Source organism: Triticum urartu, chromosome 6A, assembly GCF_056163025.1.
Source record: "Triticum urartu cultivar PI428250 chromosome 6A, HENAU_Tu73, whole genome shotgun sequence".
Taxonomy (NCBI): Eukaryota; Viridiplantae; Streptophyta; class Magnoliopsida; order Poales; family Poaceae; genus Triticum; species Triticum urartu.
The window spans coordinates 308,574,030-308,598,052 of NC_141878.1; the positions used below are offsets into that span (position 1 = coordinate 308,574,030).

A 24,023-nucleotide genomic window follows, 5' to 3' on the forward strand; every position below is an offset into this window, starting at 1 on the left:
TCTTGCATTTTGCATCCCGCATCGCATCCCGCATAGCATATCATCTTTTCATCATATTGCTTGGTCTTGCACGTGGTTGATTGTATCCTTGTTGCTTGTTGTCTTGTTGGGTAGAGCCGGGAGACGAGTTCGCTACCGAGGAGCCCGTTGAGTTTGCTTGTGAGGATCCAGTCAACTCTGACAACTGTGCAGGCAAGATGATCATACCCTCGAAATCACTACTATCTTTGCTATGCTAGTTTGCTCGCTCTTGCTATGCCAATGCTACGATGCCTACCTTTTGCTTGTCAGCCTCCCAATTGCCATGTTGAACCTCTAACCCACCATGTCCTAGCAAACCGTTGATTGGCTATGTTACCGCTTTGCTCAGCCCCTCTTATAGCGTTGCTAGTTGCAGGTGAAGATTGGAGGCCGTTCCTTGTTGGAACATTTATTTACTTGTTGGGATATCACTATATTGCTATGTTATCTTAATGCATCTATAAACTTGGTAAAGGGTGGAAGGCTCGGCCTCTCGCCTAGTGTTTTGTTCCACTCTTGCCGCCCTAGTTTCCGTCATATCGGTGTTATGTTCCCGGATTTTGCGTTCCTTACGCGGTTGGGTTATAATGGGAACCCCTTGATATTTCGCCTTGATTAAAGCTTGTCCAGCAATGCCCAACCTTGGTTTTACCATTTGCCACCTAGCCCTTTTCTTTCCCTTGGGTTCTGCAGACTCAAGGGTCATCTTATTTTAACCCCCCCGGGCCAGTGCTCCTCTGAGTGTTGGTCCACCTGTCAGCTACCGGTGGCCACCAGGGGCAACTCTGGGCTGGCCTACCCGTATCTAGGACCATCTGAGTGTGCCCTGAGAAAGAGATATGTGCAGCTCCTATCGGGATTTGTCGGCACATTCGGGCGGTGTTGCTGGTCTTGTTTTAACCTGTCGAAGTGTCTTGAGTAACCGAGATACCGAGTCTGATCGGAACATCTTGGGAGGAGGTCTTTTCCTTCGTTGACCGTGAGAGCTTGTCATGGGCTAAGTTGGGACTCCCCTGCAGGGATTGAACTTTCGAAAGCCGTGCCCGTGGTTATGGGCAGATGGGAATTTGTTAGCGTCCGGTTGTAGATAACTAAAACCTTAATTAATTAAAATGAATCAACTGTGTGTGTTGCCGTGATGGCCTCTTCTCGGCGGAGTCCGGGAAGTGGACACGGTGTTGGAGTTATGCTTGCGCAGGTTGCTCTTCTAGATTCTCGCTCGTGCTTTGCCTCCTCTTCTCGCTCTCTCTTGCGAATAAGATAGCCACCATATATGCTAGTCGCTTGCTGCAGCTCCACATATATTTGCCTTGTCCATTCCTATAAGCTTAAATAGTTTCGATCGCGAGGGTGCGAGATTGCTGAGTCCCTGTGGCTCACAGATACTATAATTCCAGATGCAGGTCCAGGTGATTCCGCTCCAGGTGACGAGTACGAGCTCAAGTGGGAGTTCGACGAGGACTCTCAGCGTTATTATGTTTCCTTTCCCGATGATCAGTAGTGGTGCCTAGTTGGGGATTGATTCAGGGCCTTGTCGCATGTTGGGGGTCTTTTCTATTTTGGCACCGTAGTCGGGCCATGAGTGATTTGTTTGATGGATGTTATTTATGTACTTTGATGTGACGTGGCGAGTGTAAGCCAACTACGTTTCGCCTCTTTATATTAATTATGTACATGGGATGTGTAATGATTTCCCGACTTGCGACATTGCTTTCAATGCGGTTATGCCTCTAAGTCGTGCCTCGACACGTGGGAGATATAGCCGCATCGAGGGCGTTACACATACAAGGCAAGAAGAACCTCAACGATCTCTTGAACAACCAAAAGGGAGTTATGGCCAAGGAAGGGGTTTGGTATGCCCGACTCCAAGAACAAGAAGAAGAGTGACAAGACCAAACGACCTCCTCCTCTCATGCAAACCTTTGTGAAGGAGGGAGAGAGTGCCTCCGAGGAGAAGAAGAAGAACAATGCAAAGGGTGGCAATGTCAAGAAGGGCAATGCCACCCCTCACAACAAAGCCGGCGATTTTAATCCTTCTTATGTATTATGCCGTGCTAGTGATGGGCATGCTTATGCCAAATTTGTTGGTTCTCTTCATGAATACATTGAATGGTCTCTTTGGGTTCCAAAGACCCTTGTTACTAACATCAAAGGACCCATTACAAAATGGGTACCTAAAACCAAGCATTGATCTCTTGTAGGTGTTTGCTTCCGGTGGGGGATCATGGTTGCTCGATAGCGGAGCTACAAATCACATGACCGGAAGCAAGGACTTGGTGGTGGACGTACACAAGGTTCCTTCTATGCCCACCAATGTTGAGTGGGGTGACGCCTCATCTTCTAAGGTATTGGGACTTGGCAAGGTGGTCATCTCTCATGATCTCACGATTGAGAAGGTCATGCTTGTTGAGTCCCTTGCATACAATTTACTTTCCATTCATCAACTTGCAATCATGGGCTTTACCACTTTCTTTGATATCGATACCATGGCCCTCTTGTGGAGCAAGACTCTTAAAGTAGCCTTTGTTGGGCATGTCGAGAACGGTCTATATGTGATTAACTTTTCGGAGCAACCGACTAAGACTGCAACGTGCCTAATGGCTAAAGTTGATGTGGGATGGCTTTGGCATCGCCGTTTAGCCCACGTCAATATGAGATCTTTGCAAAGTCTCCTCAAGGGGGACCATGTCTATGGACTAACGAATGTTAGTTTTGCTAAAGATCGTGCTTGTAGTGCTTGTATCGAAGGAAAGCTACATGAGAAGGCTCACCCTCCCATGACTATCATTTATTCAAAGAGGCTTTTGGAGCTCCTTCACATGGATCTCTTTGGGCCTCCATCCTTCGATAGTCTTGGAGGTAGGAAGTATTGCTTGGTGATTGTGGATGACTACTCAAGGTACACGTGGGTGTATTTCTTCAAGAGGAAGAGCGAGACCCAACAAACTTTGCAAATGAAGCACAACGTCAATACAATGCAAAGATCTTGACAATAAGAAGTGACAACGGCACCGAGTTCAAGAACTACACCTTGGATGAGTTTCTTAGTGATGAGGGGATCAAGCATCAATATTCCGCACCTTACACCCCTCAACAAAACGGTGTTGCGGAGAGGAAGAACCGGACGTTGATGGATGCGGCAAGGACCATGATGGCGGAGTTCAAGTCTCCGTACAACTTTTGGGCCGAAGCCATCAACACCGCGTGTCATGCATCCAATCGGCTCTACCTCCGCAAGGGCTTGAACAAGACTCCATATGAGATACTCACCGGTAACAAGCCCAACCTCAAGTACTTCCGGGTGTTCGGGTGTAAGTGTTTCATTCTCAAGAAAGGTGTTCTGTTGTCTAAAGTTGAGGCTAGAGCTTATGAGGGCATATTTTTTGGTTATGCTACAAACTCTCATGCTTACTGTGTCCTCAATAAATCCACGGGACTTATTGAGGAGACATGTAACGTGGAGTTTGATGAGAATAATGGCTCCCAAGTGGAGCAAAGTGGCACTTGTGATGTAGGTGATGAAATTCCTCCCCTAGCCATAAGAAGAATGGGTGTTGGCTTTATCCTACCCATTGAGGAACCCATTGTGGCCGAAGGAGAAGGACAAAGCTCCACTCAAGCGGAGCCATCACCAACCCAAGGCCCACACGCTTCTGAAGAACAACATGAAGGCCATCATCCTCAAGAACATGACCAAGGGCAAGATCACCCTCAAGACGGTGTTGACACATCTAGTGATTCCCAAGATCAAGTTCTCTCATCCGAGCAAGTTCAAGAACAATAACAAGATCAAGACAACGCTCAAGATGATCAAGTGACCACTCCTCGTCTCACCCCCAAGGAGGAATTAGAGCGTCGTGCCGCCAAGGTTGCTTCCAAGCTCTCCACCAAGGATCATCTCATGACGAATGTGCTTGGAAGCTTACGAAAGGGGGTAAGCACTCGTAGACAATTAGCGAATTATTGTGAGCATCACGCGTTTGTCTCTTGTGTGGAACCCCACAAGGTCTATGAGGCGCTAGAAGATCTGGATTGGCTCAATGCCATGCATGAAGAACTCAAAAACTTCGAGCGCAACAAAGTTTGGAGATTGGTGCTAAGACCGACGGGGAACCACAATGTCATCGGAACTAAGTGGATATTTAAGAACAAGCAAGATGCCCATGGGATTATCATTCGCAACAAGGCTCGTTTGGTAGCACAAGGCTACTCCCAAGTCGAGGGTATCGACTATGGTGAAACCTTTACTCCCGTTGCTCGTCTTGAATCTATTCGCATGTTGATTGCCTATGCTTCTCACACTACAAGAAATATGTCAACTTATGACCTTCTGTCAGTGACCCTCGAAGAATTGGTCATAAATTTATGACCATTTTAGACCAATTGGTCAAAAGTTGTTCAGGGGGCTCCAAACCCTAAACCATTGCGACCATTTTGGTCAGAAAGGTCGTAATTTCCTTACACGAAATGGTCACAAAGCAAATAGTGCTAGTCCGCTACCTTATTTCTAGTTGTTAATGACCAATATAGATGGTCATAGCCTTGTAGATTGTGGTGGGTTGTGATGACTAGGCGCCATCTCATCAGTTTTGCCTATGTGTCATGTCCATGTTGCAGTTTTTGCCCTAGGTTGTGAAGCAACCTATATTTCTATCATTCCCAAAATTCCCAAAAAAATCTCATAAATTCTTTGGGGCATATCTTCATCAAATATGTAAAAATCCTTCCTTGCCTAGTTCAAAACTAATTCAACAATATTCATTTTCCTATTCTGTTCACAACAACACTTTATGAAGGAAGTGCTATTTATATATTCTTGATTGCCCTCGGAATTTTTGGGCACTCTTTCCTATCCAAATCATTACCGCATGACAAAATTCAGCTCCATTTGCCTAGCAAATCTTCCTCGGCAAATTTCCAAAGTTTTTGTCCACCTAGAAGCATTGTGAAGGAAGTACCTTTTTTATATCTCTAAATGACATGAAATTTATACAGTTCCTTCATATGCCCAAATTATCACCCTCCTCCAAATTGCAGCTCAGTCAAATCATCTATGTGAGCCCAGGTTCAATTTATATTTTATGGCCAAATTGGCACGTTGCAAAGCAAGTGTTATATAGACCCCTCCAATTACCCTCAAACTTTTCGGGCACTCTTTCATACCCAAATCATTTCCACATCGTTATATTCAGCTCAATTTTCCTAGTAAATCTTTCTCGGGAAATTTCCAAAGTTTCTACCTCGAGAGAAGCTTTGTGAAGTAAGTACTAGCTAGGCTTACCCAAATGATCTGAAAATTTACCAGCGCATGACCATACCTAAGTAACTTACCTACACCAATTTTGAGCTCATTTCATTCATCCAATCTCTCTCACTAGTTTTCCCAAGTTTCTGTCCATAGAAGAGCATTGTGAAGGAAGTACTACTTTGGCATGTCCAAATGGTATCAATTTTCTACAATGCTTTCCTATTCCCAAATAACCATCCTCCACAAAATTTCAGCTCACTCCATTCATTATTTTGAGCCCAGCTTCAACATTCATATTTTTGTCCAGCGTGGTACTTTGCAAAGCAAGTACCACCTAGGATCCTCCTTTTGAGCTAAAAATTTGTGAAGACATTCTCCTTAGTAGATGATCATCCTCAGCCAAAACTCATGCCCATTGGCCATGTGCATTTCCCGTACCGCTAATCAAACACTTGGCTGCTAATTCATATTTGAGCATCGATCGGTCTCCTCATGAGAATCTTATGTTGTAATTTTCTTCCTAGCACCAACCTGGGTAGTGCCCAACCCACTAGACATGCCTAGGCCTCCCAGAACACATGGCAACATTACGGTCACGCGGTGACCACGCGACGGGCATGCGACTTTACGCGCTCTAGAGTTGGGGCCCTCGGCCACCGCCCAAACCTCAATGTATCGCCACCAAACCATGTATTTATGATTAAATAGGTCCTTATGTAACTAGAAATGATTTTTGCAAAAAATAAATAGCAAACTATGAGGCAGCTGCAGTTCAAATTTGACCCGCTTCCAACTGAATCGGCGGAAATTTGTCTTTTTCACGAGAGGTGGATCAAAATTTTTTACACCCAACCATTTTTTCAATTGTGCATTAAATATGGCCTAGTATTTTATAAAAATGATTTGGTCCAATTTTACAACAATTATTTGGTAGTTCCTTCACAAAAAAACCTCCATTTGGGCACTCGAAAAATGGAAAATGGTTTTTTCGTCCAACGAAAATGAAAACTTCCTTAGACAACATTGTTTGCCATTCCAATATGCACTCTTGTGCACAATATGAGATCATTTGAACAAACTATGCCATGAATGTGGCCATAAGATTGATCATTTGGCTTGAAAGCCATTGATCTCCACACGTGATAGCTCGTTTTTGAGAACACTTTTTTAAAATAATTGCCGTATTACAAGTTTGTTATTTTTCCTAAGAACTTGGCCACATATAATGACACAATGCGAAGGTTTCCCAATTTTTTGATTTTTTTTGAATTTTTTATGCCCGTTTCAAAATGCGGTCAAAACGGCGGGAATGACCGTTCTTGGCTAGTGGTTGAATCTTGGAATTTTTTTGGTGTTTCTATGATTAAATAGATACTTATGTACCTAGAAATGATTTTTGGCAAAAATAAAGAGCAAACTACAAGGTAGCTACAGTTTAAATTTGACCCGATTCCAACTGAATCAGCGGGAATTTGTCTTTTTCATGAGAGGTGGATCAAAACTTTTTACACCCAACCATTTGGTCAATTGTGCATTAAATATGTCCTAGTATTTTAGAAAAATGATTTGGTCCAATTTTGCAACAATTATTTGGTAGGTCCTTCACAAAAAACCTCCTTTTGGGCACTCAAAAAATGGAAAATGGTTTTTTCGTCCAAAGAAAATGAAAACTTCCTTAGGCAACATTGTTTGCTATTCCAATATGCACCCTTGTGCACAATATGAGATCATTTGAACAAACTATGCCATCAATGTGACCATAAGATTGATCATTTGGCTTGAAAACCCTGAATCTTCACGCATGATATCTCATTTCTGAGAACACTTTTTAAAAATAATTGTCGTATTACAAGTTTGTTATTTTTCCTGGGAACTTGGCCACATATAATGACACAAATGCGAAGGTTTCCTAATTTTTTGATTTTTTTTGAATTTTTTATGCCCGTTTCAAAATGCGGTCAAAACTACGGGCATGACCGTTCAGAGCTAGTGGTTGAATATTGGAAATTTTTTGATATTTCTCTGATTAAATAGATACTTTTGTACCTAAAAATGATTTTTGGAAAAAATGAAGAGCAAACTATGAGGCAGCTGCAGTTCAAATTTGACCCGCTTCTAGCTAAACCGACGGAAATTTGTCTTTTTCACGAGAGGTGGATCAAAGCTTTTGACACCTAACCATTTGGTCAATTGTATATTAAATATGGCCTAGTATTTTATAAAATTTACTTGGTCCAATTTTGCAACAAATATATGGTAGGTCCTTAAAAAAACTTATTTTGGGCACTCGGAAAATGGACGAGAGGTGGACGAAAAACTTTTAAGAGGGAACCTTTGGTCAATTTGTACATAATACACGGTCAAATATTTTTAAAAATTGTTGCGGTCCAATTTTGTAACTAATATTTGATAGGTTCTTCACATAGGCGAAAAGAAAAAAGAGAAATAAAAAGAAAAAACACATACACATAAATTTCATTTTCATTGGTGGAGATGTTTGTGCCATGGATTGATGACATGGCACACATCCATCCATCCATCCACCCACCCACCCGCAGCCCAAACCCTAACTCCACTCCTCCCGTCCCCTCTCCCCTCTCCCCCGATTCAGATCCAGTCCTCGCCGCCGCCACGGCTCTCATCGCTCTCCTCCTCCACCCCGCAACCCCACCCACCAGCGCGCAACCAGAGCGAACGACTTGCCTCTCCCTTGCAATGGACGATGTCGCCTTCGCCGCGGGCTCCTCCTCGTCCGCCATGGACGCGCTCGCCGCCTCCTCCTCCTCCGCCGCGCCAGCTGACCCCTCGCACGGCTGGTAGAAGGTGACCTACGCCAAGCGCAGCAGCCGCAAGCCAGCCGCCGTGGCCCCGGTCGCGGCCGCGGCGCCCTATCTGGGCAAGCCCGACATCTTCGAGCGCCTCGACAAGCACTTGCAGGAGCGCCACCGCACGATCCAGGCCGCCTGGGACGCCGCGGTCGGCTACAGCTCCGACGACGCCAACGCCAACACCCACGTCCCCTGGGCTCCCGTTCCTCTGACGAAGGCTCCGACTCGGACGGCGCGGCCAAGGACCGCCCCCAGGCCGAGGCGCCCAAGGTGAAGAAACCCAAGGTCATGGTCGCCGAAGCCGCGGCGCTCATCGACGCCGAGAGCCTCATCGCGCACCTCGTCGACATCTCGGTACTACCCCTACCCCTCCTCCCTCATCAAAATGCATTCCCAGAGGCCAGATCTCGCGAGGCCCGGGCCGGATCATGGCTTTGTCTCCTTCCCAAGGATCGGATCTGGCCGGGGTTTAGTGCCGGATCTCGCCGGCTATGTCCAAATTCCCCTATACTGTTCTGTACCAACTAGTTTCGTGTTTAGAGGTAGATGCATAATTCTGGTATGGTACGGATAGGCTATGGGTGTGATCCAGTCTGTCGTGTGTGCTTGCAGGGACGCTGTGGCTCACGGGGATCGCGGGATCCATCACCTACAACTGGTCCAGGCCCGGCATGAAGACCAGCGTCAAGCTCATCCACGCCAGGTTCGTTTCCTCCGTCTGGTGGGAGCTGTTGTCAATTGTGCATTTCGTATCTGTTGATTGAGTCCAGTCCCGAGTTGGACAATATACCTGGCCATGGTCGGAGCTGACTGATACTTGTTTTCTTGCTCCCATCCCCCTGCTCCCGCAGCGTGGTGCCGATGATGGACTGGACAGACAACCACTACAGGACGCTAGCGCGGCTGATATCGAGGCACACCTGGTTATACATAGAGATGGTGGTCGCTGAGACCATTGTGCATTAGAAAGATAAGTTGGCGAGTTTTTTTTGGTCTTTCTTGGTCCGGTGCCATTAAGCTTCATTGCTTTGGGATAACTGATTTCATTTAACCTGACTGATATTATGATTCGTGGGGATTAGAAGTATTTGCATTGATTATACTAGTCAAGCTGCATCAAATATGGCAGTAGTAACAAATGTACGATAACTATTTCGTCTGTACAAATGTACAGTACAATGACATTTGCTTCCAATAAGAAGTGAAACATATTTGAGAAGTGATTGGGGGGGGAGATTCTTTGAGAGTTCTGCTGCATGTTTCTTTCACTGGCGCCATGGTACAACCCATGTTATGTCTGACTGTTAGCATGATCGCGGATGAGGTAACACACCAAACTCCAGGACCACAGAAATAGGGAACTCATATGATAATAAACTCTATGCTGAAATCGGTTTACTTCGCTAGTGATGTGATGCATGAGTTGTGTGCTAATTTTGTCTGCAAGTTGAAGTCGGTTTAGCTCCATCAGCAATGCCTGTGGAGTTGTGGCTGTGGTTGGTACGTACTAACTAATGGAGTAGTGGGTAGCTGTGGTGTGCCATGCTGTTGGAATGGTTCCGATAACTTGTTAGTAGCATGTTCTATTAGTTCTAGAGAAAAAGTGAAATCCCAGCTCTGCTTGCTTCATGATCCTCTAGTTCTGCTTTTACCTGCCTACTGTCATGTGAATTGGCTAACTGTGGCTCATATTCTTTTCCCCAGGTAGCTCATGGTGTGTGTCACCGGTGCAGCGGTGCTCTGCTCTTGCGCACGGTGACCGGCGTGACGGCGGCTATGTATGGTAGCGACCACAAGCTCATCGGTGAGCGGCTCCCTCTCCTACCCCCAGTTCTCTTTTCTAAGATGTAGTGTTCTATGCAGAAGATCTATTTGCTAGTACTTGGGCTCACTACTGTTTATATTTGATTATTCTATTATTATGTATACTGAAAATGCTATAACAAATTTACTGCTCATATTCCTGTACAAAAGCCCTCGTGCGAATTAATCACATGCTTCATTTCTGAACAAATAGGGAAGTTGAAGATTTCGCTAGGAGGCTCAATTCTGTTTGGCCTGAAAGAATGCATTTGGGTCAAGAAAGAAGAATTGAATCGCAACTGATTGGTGGTAATGGTTCTCTGCAGAGATTTTCTGGTAATTTTTTCCATATAGAATAGTTAAAACTATAGTGAGTAAAGAATTTAGCCCACTCTACTGAATCTTTTGGAAGAACAGAAGGTTTTACATACTAAAGGATAGTGTTTGGTTAGTCCAACGTAAAGTAGGAATTACCTCATTCTTGCACCAGCTCATTCCATAACCGGGTCAAGTGATAATTTGTATGTGCCCGCAGGGTTCAATCACAGGTGAATGTCGTGCGGTAGTGAGTAAATAATTTGCATTACCCCATTAATTGAGTTTATTTTATCTATTCAACACACTCCAACATGTTGGTTTAATCAAATCCTCTAGTAATGCCACAGCTTGTCATGGATGTCGCATTTCCTATGTTTTTGGGGAATTTCGAGATGTACCATTCTCTGTTTTGGGAATTTCTTTGCCGTAAATTATTATAGCCAACTGTTCAGAATTGTTTTTGTGGGGAGCAAATCTGTATATGCAAAGTGTGTGTGTGTATCCAGTGAGCAAATCTGTAGTAATTATAGAGTATATTATCTTCTTTCTTTTATTGGCAATTTTCTGCTCAGTTCTCTTTTGACATATAGTTTGTTCTCTTTGAATGTGCAGATGGTATGATGTGGTGGTTATCTTTTTTCGTTGCTGGAACCTGGATGTCATATGTTATGTGATTTGAGCCAAATGGCATATTGTAATCTTTTTATTGCTGGTTTTTATGTACGATGTCATGAAGATGTACGTTTGAAATGTTGCTTTGATAGCAAAATTGTATTCCTGTGTACATGCTGCTTTGACAGCAAAATTATGAAAAATTCTCAACAATATATATGGGCAAAATTGTATTCCTGTGTACTGCGCCTGAAAAGGCTACAACCAACTGATGATGTTACTAGAACCTGACAACTGGGACCCATCTGACTAGTGGACCCTTCTTTTGGGAAAAAAAGAAAAACTAAATTCGTTTAGACATAAAGGCCACAACCCAACAATAAAAAGGCTGCAATATTGGGCTTGGCCCATGAACCCAACCAAAAATTGACAGACAGAAAAAACACAAATAGGCTGAATTGTTGGGCTAGGCCCATGTAGAAAACTGAATTGGACCGGGATGAATCTTGTGCCACATCAGCTTGCCACGCTGGATGCCTACGTGGACTGGGGAGGTTGCTAGTGACCAAAACAGAACAGTAGGCTTATTTTGGTCATAAACGTTTGCGACCATTCCAGAAGAAAGGTCGCTATAGTCAGTTTACGACGGCCAGCTTTTGACCTTATGTTTTTGGTCACAAAAAGGTCACAAATGGAAATTTGTGACCATTCAGTGACCAATAGTGGTGGTCACAAGTTGACATATTTCTTGTAGTGTCATCATAACTTTAAGTTACAACAAATGGATGTGAAGAGTGCTTTTCTTAATGGTCCCATTAATGAATTGGTTTATGTCAAGCAACCCCCCGGGTTCGAGGATCCCTACTTTCCCAATCATGTGTATCAACTCGATAAGGCACTCTATGGCCTTAAACAAGCCCAACGTGCGTGGTATGACCACCTTACCGAGTTGTTACAAGACCGTGGTTTTGAAGTTGGGCTAATCGACCCCACTCTTTTTACTAAGAAGGTCAAAGGGGAGTTGTTTGTGTGCCAATTATATGTTGATGATATTATCTTTGGTTCCCCTAACAAAGCTTTCAATGAGGAATTTGCCACTCTCATGACCTCAAAGTTCGAGATGTCTTCCATGGGAGAGTTGAAGTTCTTTCTAGGGTTCGAAGTGAAGCAAAGAAGAGAAGGAACCTTCATCAATCAAGCCAAATATACTCAAGACATGCTCAAAAGATTCAAGCTAAGTGATGTCAAGCTGGCTTCCACTCCCATGCCCACCAAGTGCCAACTTGACATAGATCCCAATGGTAAAGCGGTGGATCAAAAGGTATATCGCTCCATGATAGGTTCCTTGCTTTACCTTTGTGCATCTAGACCGGATATCATGTTGAGTGTGCGAATTTGTGCATGTTTTCAAGCCGCACCTAAGGAAAGTCACTATGTGGCGGTCAAACGAATCTTTCGATATTTGGCTCATACCCCAAACTTTGACCTATGGTACCCAAGAGGAGCAAACTTCAAGCTTGTTGGGTATTCGCATTCCGATTGGGCGGGAGACAAACTGGATAGGAAGTCCACTTCCGGAGGGTGCCAATTCCTTGGTTGCTCTTTGGTAAGTTGGTCTTCCAAAAAGCAAAGTTGTGTGTCTCTCTCGTCCACCGAAGCGGAGTATGTGGCGGCCGGTAGTTGTTGTGCACAACTCTTATGGATGAGGCAAACTTTAAAGGACTACGGTGTCATTTGTGACAAAGTGCCTCTTTGGTGTGACAATGAAAGTGCCATCAAGATCTCTCTCAACCCGGTGCAACACTTCAAGACAAAGCATATTGAGATCCGGTATCACTTCATCCGGGATCACATTAAGCGAGGAGAGATCGAGCTCAACTATGTCAACACTCATGATAACCTTGTAGATATCTTCACGAAGCCCTTGGATGAAGCAAGATTTCGTGAGTTAAGGCATGAGCTAAATATCATTGATTCGAGCAATGTTGCTTGAACCCTTGCACACCCCACCATACTCAACGTGGTGTCTTGTTAGATGTAGGCATGGACATAGGGGGAGTGATGTTCTCTCAATGAACTCTCCCTCCCCCCATTATGCATAAATTGATCAAGTCTTTCACATTAGCCATGTTTGATGGTACTTGTGCTTCAAAGACGAGTTTTGGTCATGGACCCAAGGATAATTCTTCACGGTGCCATACCAATTGATTCAAACATAGGTGGCTCCTGCCACCGTCCTCTCTTGGGGAGGTTGGAGTTAGCTTTTTGTTCTCGTGTTGTTTTCTCTCGTTCTTTCTTTGCTCTTTGCGTTGGGTTCTCCTAGGGTGTTGTTTCTCTCCTGTTTCGTGCTCTTTCTTCCCCTCCTCGGATTGCACTCATTTGATCTTGGCTTGGGCATAGGTGGTCGGGCGGTACAACCGGGATCACAGGCGGTTCTACTGCTGGTACCTGATTGTGCTGTCCCAATGGGTCTCCGTTCGATGCTTGGGTGGTTCCACCGCTCAAACCCATGGTAACCTACGTCCGGTACTACCTGTGGACGCCGGGCGGTACTACCGCTGCCTTCCTAGCACCGGAAGTATTGCCTCCAACCACCGGTCTGTACCAGACGAGCGGTACAACCGCTCCCCGGAGCAGTACTACCAGGGCGTGTCTACGGGCCTATATATACTCGACGGGGCTGAAGGGTTTTCTTTTTCCCTTCGCCCTCGTTCCTCTTCTCTGTGCCCTAGCTGCCGGCCCTCTTTGCCCCTGCCCCGGAGTGCGTCTCGCACTTCGGATCCTTGGGCTCTCCGTGGATTCTCTCCGTGGAAGCCTCCCGATCTCTTCCCATGGATGGTGGTAATGCCTCGTGTTCTTTGCTCCTAGATCTTTCTAGGGTTCTTCCTTTGTCTAGGGCATTACTTCACTTTCCGCGATTAGTGTTTGAACTATGGAGTAGAAGAGATCTTTGTTTGCCTCCTGTCTTGTTTGCAGCACTTAGAATTCGGAATATTACTTGTGTGATTAGTATGCCTCGGTTAGATCTATCTCCCCTGGTAGTGCCACTGTCAGCGGTTCTACCGCCCCTACGGGCAGTACAACCGCTAGAGCGGTACTACCGGCGGAGGATCCGATACAACCGGAGTATATCAACCACCCAGTACTGTTCTATCTTCTTTGTTGCCGCAACATGTTCCTTTTATGCTAGTGTGTGCAATCCTCTCATCCTTGCTGGTTTTTGTGTGCTCTTTTCGTGTGTGTGTGTGTGTTCAGGTGGCTCTAGTTCTTGCTCTGCTCCTCGCAATACCAAGAAGAGGGCACGAAGGACCTTGCGCCCGGTTGTGTCTGATGATGAAGAAGAAGTTGTGATTCCCACCAAGCCTACTCGCCGTGAAAAGTTTGCAGCTGCTAAGCAACATGTGGTTAGGCTGAAAGCCAAGGAATGGGAAGCCTTCTGATCAAAGAATCCGCATGAGGTTCCCATTGCTCCTCGTTGGACCACCGTTCAGTTCCGGAATGAGATGCAAGTGCGGATTGTGCATGAACTCTTTGAGCATAACAAGAACAGATATGCCAAGCAGTGGACAATTGATCTTGACCATTGGAGGAACAACATGGAGTATTTTGGTGAGGTGCTGGCTCTCTGCGAGGAGTTTGATCTTGTCAAGCTCATGCCAGTCAACTGTGACTTTGATGTTCAACTCATCCATCAGTTCTATGCCACGGTTCATTTTGGGGAAGATGACGCGTGCTTTGTCACCTTCATGTGTCATGACGAATTGTTTCACGTTCCCTGGAGGGCATTCTACAATGCTATTGGGTACGAGGATACTGGTCTGGAAGGAAGGGGTGGCATTCGTCCTCATGACTTTCCTGAGTCCATGCTTAAGGAGAAGCTTGCCCCTCTGTACATTCGGGGCTGTGGGATTATTGGAGAATCCAAGGATTTGGAGAAGGTCTATGACATCATGCACCGAGTGTTCCGCAATGTGCTCTTGCCCAAGGAGGGCAATCAACATGAGATTCATGGTTATCTGGTTGATTTGATGGTTGCTATGAAGACCATGGTGGGGACAGGGGCAACATTTGATGTGTCCAATTGGATGTGGCATGAGATGTATAACATGGTCATCTACCGTAAAGTCCCAATCTATGATCCGTTTGTCATGTGCTTCCTGAACTCTGTGTGGGCTGTTCGTCGTCCTGTAGAGCTCCTCACTTCTCTAGACAACCTCACTGTTCATGAGGTCAAGCTCCTTAAGAAGAAGAAGCATGCCGAGCCTCGCTTCCCTGCCAATGCTCCTGAGGATGTATATGCTACTTCTGATGATGAGGACTTTGAGTTGGAGCCAGGGGCCAAGCCTTCATGGGTGGCCAAGCTCACTGCCAAGGTGAAGAAGACCTTTTGTCTCCAGGCTGACATCTAGAAGAGGATGTATGAGGCACATGTCAATGAGAAGCTTGCACAACGTCGCCAAATTGAAATGATGAAGCACCTCAACATGCCGGTTCAGAGTGGCTCTGAGAAGAGCATCACCCCGGAGGAGCGTTGGATATCTACCCATAGCACCTGGACTGATGATGAAGCCCCTCCCCAGCCATCCTCCTCGTTTGCAGTAGCTGACAATGCCATGGAAGAATCCGATCACGATGACGATGAAGACTCTAATGATGAGGATCCAGATGCGACCGAGGAGTCAGAGGAGGACGCCTGAGCTTTGGGACGCTAGCTTCACTCTTTTCCTTTTTGGTGTCTTGATGCCAAAGGGGGAGAGGGTTCTATAGGCCTCGGGGATTTGCATGGGTTTTTCTTTTTCTCGTTTTCTCGTGTTGGTCTATGTTCGTGGACTTGTTTCATACCTTGCTGTGTGTGAGACTTGTTACTCCTTTTACCTTTCCGTTCATCGGTCTTTATCGTTATTATTGCACTCTAAGTATTATATTGTCTCTCTATTTATGCTCAGAGTGGTGAGTCTATAAAATCTAGTGGGAGTCTAGTCTTGAAAGTGTGCCCATGCTTTCTAACAGCTAGTTCCTATTGGGGCACATATTCAGGGGGAGTTCCGTCTAGATTTCATTGACTTATCTCTTGCAAATCGTGTTGTTGTCATCATCCACCAAAAAGGGGGAAATTGAAAGGGCATTTCCCTACTTTATGTTTTGGATGATGATGACAACTCTTTGTTGGTCTAATCATGTGCTATACGTTTCAGGTTCTCGATGCTTAGGCTTACATCGGATTACTATTGCCTCTCATAGGAAAAGATCGAAGACGTGTCCTCTATGCTTTTATTTTCTTTGGTCGTAGAGTACCTGTACTATCAAGAGGGAATCCTCATTAGGAAGCTCTGGGGGAATCTTTTCACGTACACTTTCCTCACCCCTCATTTGTCTTCCTCAGTTGTGAGAGAGAGTGTTCCCCCTATCTTTCCTTCCATTTTCTGCTCTTCCCAGCGGTTGTACCGCCCCCTGGAGCGGTTGTACCGCTGGACCTTGTCGCTCTCCAGCTTTTACCGAGCGGTTGTACCGCTGCCTCCGGGCGATGGTACCGCCACCTTGCTCAACAAAGGCTAGGGCGGTGGTTCCGGCCATGCACCGCTCAAGTACCGCTCAAGGCTCTGTTTTGATGCGGCTCTCGGGCGGTGGTGGCCCGGTTGATCTGGTCGATCCTCGTTGACCGGTACCACCGGTGGTCTGAGCAGTTATTCCGCTCAGAACTTCGCCGTCCAAGAGCTCAAGGCCATGTGGTTGTTCCGGTCTTGCACCGCTCAAGTACCGGTCTCGTCTCTGTTCTGAGGCGGTAGTTGTGCGGTGGCTGGGCGGTTGGTTCGGTCATTTTTCTTAACCAGTTCTACCGCCCAGTGGCCCGGTTGTACCGCCTGGTAGGGTTCTGCAGCTACACCGTGAGTCCCGGTTGTACCGTGACAAGGACCGGTTGTACCGCTGCGGGGCTGAAAACGCAGCAACGGCTGGATTTTTAGGATTACTATATAAGAGTGTTTCTCCCACCTACCACTCTTACCTTTGACCTCTCTCACTCCACCATTAATGCAGTTCAAGCTCTCTTGCCCAATCTCTCTCTCTAGCCACTCAAACTTGTTGATTTGCTAGGGATTGAAGGAGGAGACCTAGATCTACACTTCCACCAAAGGATATTTGCTTCCCCCATACTTTCTTGTGTGGATTTTGTTACTCTTGGGTGTTTGAGCACCCTAGACGGTCGAGGTCACCTCGGAGCCATATTCCATTGTGTTGAAGCTTCGTGGTTTCGTTGGGAGCCTCCAATTAAGTTGTGGAGAGAGCCCCAACCTTGTTTGTAAAGGTTCGGTCGCCGCCTTCAAGGGCACCAATAGTGGAATCACGACATCTCGCATTGTGTGAGGGCGTGAGGAGAATACGGTGGCCCTAGTGGCTTCTTGGGGAGCATTGTGCCTCCACACCGCTCCCACAGAGACGTACTTCCTCTCAAAGGGAAGGAACTTTGGCAACACATCCTCGTCTCCACCATCTCCACTCTTGGTTATCTCGTGCCTTTACTTGTGCAAGCTTATTTGTATCATATCACTTGCTTGCTTGTGTTCCTATCCTTGTTGCATCATATAGGTTGCTCACCTAGTTGCATATCTAAACAACCTACTTTGATGCAAAGTTTAAATTGTTAAAGAAAAGCTAAAAATTGTTAGTTGCCTATTCACCCCCCTCTAGTCAACCATATTGATCCTTTCAACGCGTGACCTCTAGCATGCAGCAGGTGCTTAGGTAGACGAGTTACCATCAGTCCTTTGGGGGTTGAGAACAACACCAAATCAGTCAACTGGTAGGGCTTCCTTCTTCATGGTCTATGGGGCTAAAGACGTGCTGCCAAGCGATTTGCTTCATAACGCGCCCCAGTGGAACTTTTCTCAGAAGCTGAAGCAGAGCAGGCTCGGCAAGATGATGTTGACCTTCTGGAAGAAGAGAGAGAGATGGGCTTGATCCGGTCGACCATTTATCAGCAAGACCTCTGTCGATTCCATGCTAGAAATGTAAGAGGTCGAGCATTTCAGGAACGAGACCTTGTGCTCCGAGTGGATCAGCAACGGCCTCACAATCTTACTCGTGCTTGGGAAGGTCCCTTCATCATCACCAAGGTGCTCCACAACGGAGCATATCACCTCTACAAAGTGGAACAGAAGAAAGACGAGCCACGTGCTTGGAATGCGGAGCTGCTCTACCATTTTCATACTTGAACATTCAGACCGATGAGATGTAATAAGAAGTACCTTTTAGATTGATAATCAAAGACGCTGTTTTATAGTCTCTTAAATGATCGTTGTTGCATATGCATGTGTTCAAAACCCCAGTGGGCGGCTTAGCCGCGAACCTGATTCGCCTAAGTTTCAAAACTACTCCGAGTGGTGGGCAATCCTCTCACTCGGGGGCTTAGCCGCGAACCTGATTCGCCTAAGTTTCAAAACTACTCCGAGTAGTGGGCAATCCTCTCACTCGGGGCTTAGCCGTGAACTTGATTCGCCTAAGTTTCAAAACTACTCCGAGTGGTGGGCAATCCTCTCACTCGGGACTTAGCCGTGAACCTGATTCGCCTAAGTTTCAAAACTACTCCGAGTGGTGGGTAATCCTCCCACTTCGGGGCTTAGCTGCAGTCCGGTACTCGCCCAAGTTTTAAAAATCCTACCGAGTGGAGAGCAATCCTCCCACTCGGGGGCTTAGCTGCAGTCCCGTACTCGCCTAAGTTTCTAACATCCTACCGAGTGTAGAGCAATCCTCCCACTCGGGGCTTAGCTGTAATCCCGTACTCACCTAAGTTTCTAAAATCCTACCGAATGGAGAGCAATGCCGCACTCCTGTACTTGCGTAAGTTTTAAAAATCCTACCGAGTAAAGAGCAACCCTCTCAGCCAGAGGCTTAGCTGTAGTCTCGTACTCGCCTAAGTTAAAAACCACTCCTAGTGTCCGAGTCACAAGTACAACGTGTGCTCCATCCTGATCCGCAAGGACGATGAAGTGCAGGTCATGCACAACACCTAGTGCTCTTGTCCATGACCCACTCGACGGAGCTGCGTCACAAGTACAATGTGTGCTCCATCCTGATCTGCAAGGATGACAAAGTGCAGGTCATGCACATCACCTAGTGCTCTTGTCCATGATCCACTCGACGGAGCTGCATCACAAGTACAATGTGCGCTCCATCCCGATCTACGAAGACGACGAGGTGCAGGTCGTGTGCGGCACCTAATGCTCATGCCCACAACCCTTTCGTCAGAGCTGCATCACAAATTCAATGGCAGTTTCGAGTGAAGAATCAAGTTTTACATGGAGACAGAGGATTCAAAAGCAGCAAAGGTGAAGACAAACATATTCAAAGAAAAGCTAAGTCCAGATAAGTCTCGCGAGGTTCAGAACCGCAGATAAAAGTGCTCGGGCATCAGGCCTGAAGGAGTTTTAATGGTTACAAAATCAATCGGCATTCAGAGGCAAATTTAATTAAGGCATAAAGTCCAGGCTCGACGAATTCGTCCAGGTCAATTCCGTCAGCAGTGCGAGTGGCTTCTTCAATGAAGGTCTCCATGAAGGACTGGAATTGGAGAAGCTTGGTGTTGGCGACCTTGAGCGCTCCTAGCTTCTCTTCCTTCGCCTCTTTGCAATGGACGCGAACCGGAGACAGAGCTACATCAGCACCACATCGGGCGGATGACTTCTTCCATGCCTGCACTCGACCGGGGATCTCGTTGAGTCGAGTCATCGGAGACTCGAGATCATTCTGGAATCTCTCCCTCGGCCAGAGCTCCACGTCGACTCGTGAAACCGCCATCTTCAGTCGAGCCAGATAATCCACGACGCTGGCAAGGCGAGATTCCAGTCGGAGTATGTTCACGGAAGCTTCATCCTTAATAGGGGAGTTGATGGGGTCCAAGATCGTTTCAATCCCCCCAGTCTTTTCTTCAAAGTTTTGGCAAAAAATTTCACAACACAGCAAAATAATGAGTTGACGAGCTGTGTGAAGAATCATCAACTGTCAAGAGAAACCAGTCGAGCAGGAGAAAATACCTTCAAGCATAAGGAACAACTTCTTGGCAAGTCCCCCTAGATAAACCTCCAGCTCGTCCCTCTTCCGAGAGAGACCTTCAACCTTGTCGTTCAGGGCTCCCTTGTCCTTCTTCAGACGTGTGCTACGTCTTGAGCTTGCGTTGGTTTTCCTCGAAGAGGAAGGGATGATGCAGCAGAGTAGCGTAAGTATTTCCCTCAGTTTTTGAGAACCAAGGTATCAATCCAGTAGGAGGCCACGCTCAAGTCCCTCATACCTGCACAAAACGATAGCTACTCACAACCAACGCGATTAGGGGTTGTCAATCCCTTCACGGTCACTTACGAGAGTGAGATCTGATAGATATAATATTTTTGGTATTTTTGGTATAACGATTCAAAGTAAAAAGTAAAAGCAAAGCAAGATTAAAGTGATGGAGATTGATATGATGAGAATAGACCCGGGGGCCATAGGTTTCACTAGTGGCTTCTCTCAAGAGCATAAGTATTCTACGGTGGGTGAACAAATTACTGTTGAGCAATTGATAGAATTGAGCATAGTTATGAGAATATCTAGGCATGATCATGTATATAGGCATCACGTACGTGACAAGTAGGCCGAAACGATTCTGCATCTACTACTATTACTCCACTCATCAATCGCTATCCAGCATGCATCTAGAGTATTAAGTTAAAAACAGAGTAACGCCTTAAGCAAGATGACATGATGTAGAAAGATAAATTCATGCAATATGAAATAAACCCCATCTGGTTATCCTCGGTGGCAACGATGCAATACGTGCCTTGCTGCCCCTTCTGTCACTGGGAAAGGACACTGCAAGATCGAACCCAAAGCTAAGCACTTCTCCCATGGCAAGAACTACCAATCTAGTTGGCCAAACCAAATGGATAATTCAAAGAGACTTGCAAAGATAACCAATCATACATAAAAGAATTCAGAGAAGATTCAAATATTATTCATAGATAGACTTGATCATAAACCCCCAATTCATCGGTCTCAACAAACACACCGCAAAAAGAAGATTACATCGAATAGATCTCCACAAGAGAGGGGGAGAACTTTGTATTGAGATCCAAAAAGAGAGAAGAAGCCATCTAGCTACTAACTATGGACCCGAAGGTCTGAGGTAAACTACTCACACTTCATCGGAGGGGCTAGGATGATGTAGAAGCCCTCCATGATGAAGGCCCTCTCCGGCGGAGCTCCGGAACAGGCCCCAAGATGGGATCTCGTGGATACAGAAAGTTTCGGCGGTGGAATTAGGTTTTTGGCTCCTGTCCTGATCGTTTGGGGGTACATATGTATATATAGGAGGAAGGAGTACGTCGGTGGAGCACCGAGGGGCCCACGAGGCAAGGGGGCGCGCCCTAGGGGGGGCGCCCCCCACCCTCGTGACATCCTCTTTGACTCCTTGGAGTAGGGTCCAAGTCTCCTGGATCACGTTCGATGAGAAAATCACGTTCCCGAAGGTTTTATTCCGTTTGGACTCCGTTTGATATTTTGTTTCTCCGAAACACTGAAATAGGCAGAAAACAACAATTCTGGGTTGGGCCTCCGGTTAATAGGTTAGTCCCAAAAATAATATAAAAGTGGAAAATAAAGCCCAATATAGTCCAAAACAGTAGATTATATAGCATGCAGCAATCAAAAATTATAGATACGTTGGAGACTTATCAGGCATCCCCAAGCTTAATTCTTGCTCGTCCTCGAGTAGGTAAATGATAGAAAGAGAATTTTTGATGCGGAGTGCTACTTGGCATAATTTCAATGCAAATATTCTTAATTGTGATATGAATATTCAGATTCGAAAGATTCAAGACAAAAGTTTATATTGACATAAAAATAATAATACTTCAAGCATACTAACAAAGCAATTATGTCTTCTCAAAATAACATGGCCAAAGAAAGTTATCCCTACAAAATCATATAGTCTGGCTATGCTCTATCTTCACCGCACAAAATATTTAAATCATGCACAACCCCGATGACAAGCCAAGCAATTGTTTCATACTCTAATTTTTTCAAAACTTTTTCAATCTTCACGCAATACATGAGCGTGAGCCATGGATATAGCACTATAGGTGGAATAGAATGGTGGTTGTGGAGAAGACAAAAAGGAGAAGATAGTCTCACATCAACTAGGCATATCAACAGGCTATGGAGATGCCCATCAATAGATATCAATGTGAGTGAGTAGGGATTGCCATGCAACGGATGCACTAGAGCTATAAATGTATGAAAGCTCAACAAAAGAAACTAGTGGGTGTGCATCCAACTTGCTTGCTCACGAAGAGCTAGGGCACTTGAGGAGGCCCATCATTGGAATATACAAGCCAAGTTCTATAATGTAAAATTCCCACTAGTATATGACGATGATAACATGAGAGACTCTCTAGTATGAAGATCATGGTGCTACTTTGAAGCACAAGTGTGGTAAAAGGATAGTAGCATTGCCCCTTATTATTTATTTTCTCTTTTTGTGGGCCTTCTTTTTTTCTTTGGCCTTTCTCTTTTTTTGGGACAATGCTCTATTAAATGATGATCATCGCACTTTTATTTATTTACAACTCAATGATTACAACTTGATTCTAAAACAAAGTATGACTCTATATGGATGCCTCCGGTGGTGTACCGGGATATGCAATGAATCAAGAGTGACAAGTATGAAAAAATTATGATCGGTGGCTTTGCCACAATTACTATGTCAACTACATGATCATGCTAAGCAATATGACAATGATGAATGTGTCATGATGAACTAGATGGTGGAAAGTTGCATGGCAATATATCTTGGAATGGCTATGGAAATGCCATAATAGGTAGGTATGGTGGCTGTTTTGAGGAAGGTATATGGTAGGTGTATGATACCGGCGAAAAGTGCGCAGTATTAGAGAGGCTAGCAAAGGTGGAAGGGTGAGAGTGCGTATAATCCATGGACTCAACATTAGTCATAAAGAACTCATATACTTATTGCAAAAATCTAGAAGTTATCAAAGCAAAGTATTACGCGCATGCTCCTAGGGGGATAGATTGGTAGGAAAAGACCATCGCTCGTCCCCGACCGCCACTCATAAGGAAGACAATCAATAAATAAATCATGCTCCGACTTCATCACATAACGGTTCACCATACGTGCATGCTACAGGAATCACAAACTTTAACACAAGTATTCTTTAAATTCACAACTACTCAACTAGCATGACTTTAATATTATCACCTCCATATCTCAAAACAATTATCATGCTTCAATCTTTTATTAGTATTCAACACACTCAAAAGAAAGTTTCACAAATCTTGAATACCAAGCATATTATTATTAAGCAAATTACCATGCTATTAAGAGACTCTTAAAATAATTTAAGTGAAGCATGAGAGATCAATAGTTTCTTTAAAACAAATCCACCACCGTGCTCTAAAATATCTAAGTGAAGCACATAGAGCAAAATTATAACGCTCAAAAGATATAAGTGAAGCAGATAGAGCAAAACTACGTAGCTCAAAAGGTATAAGTGAAGCACATGGAGCAAAACTACTTAGCTCAAAAGATATAAGTGAAGCACATAGAGTATTCTATCAAATTTAATTTCATGCATGGATCCCTCAAAAGGTGTGTACAGCAAGGATGATTGTGGCATACTAAGACACAAAGACACAAATAATACAAGACGCTCCAAGCAAAACACATATCATGTTGGTGAATAAAAATATAGCTCCAAGTAAATTACTGAATGGAAGTGGACGAAAGAGGGGATGCCTCCCGGGGCATCCCCAAGCTTTGACTTCTTGGTGTCCTTGGATTATCTTGGGGGTGCCATGGGCATCCCCAAGCTTAGGCTCTTGCCACTCCTTGTTCCATAATCCATCAAAATAATTCACCCAAAACATGAAAACTTCACAACACAAAACTCAAAATAGAAAACTCGTGAGCTTCGTTAGCGAAAGAAAACAAAAGACCACTTCAGGGTACTGTAATGAACTCATTCTTTATTTATATTGGTGTTAAACCTACTGTATTCCAACTTCTCTATGGATTATAAACTATTTTACTAGCCATAGATTCATCAAAATAAGCAAACAACACACGAAAAACAGAATCTGTCAAAAACAGAACAGTCTGTAGTAATCTGTAGCTAGCGCAAGATCTGGAACCCCAAAAATTCTAAAAT

General features: G+C 45.0%; 1 long non-coding RNA gene across 1 annotated transcript; it reads left to right on the top strand.

Moving 5' to 3' along the window:
- Positions 1-10,120: 10,120 nt before the first annotated feature.
- LOC125512341 (uncharacterized) lies at positions 10,121-11,073 on the top strand. Its single transcript, XR_007285305.2, has 2 exons — positions 10,121-10,236; positions 10,831-11,073. It is a non-coding gene; the product is annotated as an uncharacterized LOC125512341 (long non-coding RNA).
- Positions 11,074-24,023: the final 12,950 nt, after the last annotated feature.